Source organism: Olea europaea, unplaced genomic scaffold (genome assembly GCF_002742605.1).
Source record: "Olea europaea var. sylvestris unplaced genomic scaffold, O_europaea_v1 scaffold24562, whole genome shotgun sequence".
Classification (NCBI taxonomy): Eukaryota; Viridiplantae; Streptophyta; class Magnoliopsida; order Lamiales; family Oleaceae; genus Olea; species Olea europaea.
In genome coordinates this window covers 1-1,292 of record NW_019242768.1, presented here as the reverse complement: position 1 = coordinate 1,292, position 1,292 = coordinate 1, and the positions used below count along the sequence as shown (strand labels likewise).

At 33.3% G+C, this 1,292-nt stretch overlaps 1 long non-coding RNA gene across 1 annotated transcript; it reads right to left on the bottom strand.

The window, feature by feature from the left end:
- Positions 1–530: 530 nt before the first annotated feature.
- On the bottom strand, positions 531–999 carry LOC111382265. The gene is made up of 3 exons (XR_002700479.1): positions 901–999; positions 708–815; positions 531–610 (listed from the first exon to the last, which is right to left on the bottom strand). It is a non-coding gene; the product is annotated as an uncharacterized LOC111382265 (long non-coding RNA).
- Between the last annotated feature and the right edge of the window lie 293 nt (positions 1,000–1,292).

Below are 1,292 nucleotides of genomic sequence, written 5' to 3'. Positions count from 1 at the left end.
CATACTATTCCAAAGAGAATAGCCAGATCATGTAATCTTGCAATTGAATTTCATTTTCAAACATAGTTTTCCTTACCATTAACTTCACTTTTTGGAGCATTTTTTTTACAATTATTAGTTTCTATTTGTACTTCCTTTGATTTTTATATAAGCAAGGGAAGAAAATATAATTACAGTTTTCAGTTATAAGCATCGGACTTGCTTTATGACAAGTCATGCTCCAAGACCTGAGATATTAAAAATAAGAATGCCACGTTGCATATAATTAGCAATGGGAAATGGAATACTGCACAAAGAGACAACCATAACCTCTAAATGTGGGCCCTTGAGGATTGGACTCTAATGCAAACTCGTCCAGATCACTAACCCTAATATTCCATTTCTATCCCCAGACATCAAGCTAACCATACAAAAACCAAAAAAGAAAAGGGAGATTGGTCACACAATATTAAATAAACAAATTAACATCTAGCCCATTATCATCTAGGAAGGTGTAGTATATCCATGTCAACTGTCTAATTCTTACCGCAGGAGCAGCCTCCAGAGCTCCATCAGCGCTTGAAAAAGTGACATGCTTCAATCCATTTTCTTTCATAAACTTTGGACCAAGCTGCAAAATAGAAATGCAGTATTTAATGCATATGGAAACTCTGCCAATTAAAACAAATATAAGAGAAGAAAAGACAAAACACAACAAAGATTCATACATATGTGAAGCCAGTTGCAACTCGCAGAGGTCTCTCAGGTGTCCACTGCGGCATTTGTGCCAGCTCTTGTAAAGAATTTATATTCTCAAAAATGCCATACTTGGGTATCTGGCCAAAAGAATACATTATAGTTTTCATGAGAAAAGGATGTGTAATATGTGCCACTTTGTTAATTATAAAGAAAATGACTTACCGCTAGAGATAAACGGCAGTCTCCATAGTCAAGAGCTTCATGGACAAGGATAAGATCTTTGTTACCCTGTCAAACAAATTTAAATAATTAGAAACTAACATAAGAATCCCACAAAATAATGATCCAAATAAAGAAAACAAAAGTATCGGCCTGGATCCGACAAAATCACAAGCATCAACTGCTCTGACATCATCTATTTCATTTTCTTAACTTATAAAAATAAATAAAAAGAAGAAGTCTTATATTTCTGGTTAGTTCTTTTCGTTTTACTCTTTTGAAAAGGCAGTAAAAATGAATTAGAATAACTAAACTTGTTTGGATCTGTTAGCAACTGATACAAAAAATGAAAATACTAAACATGAAAAGTCAAGGTTATTAATTTCAATAATACA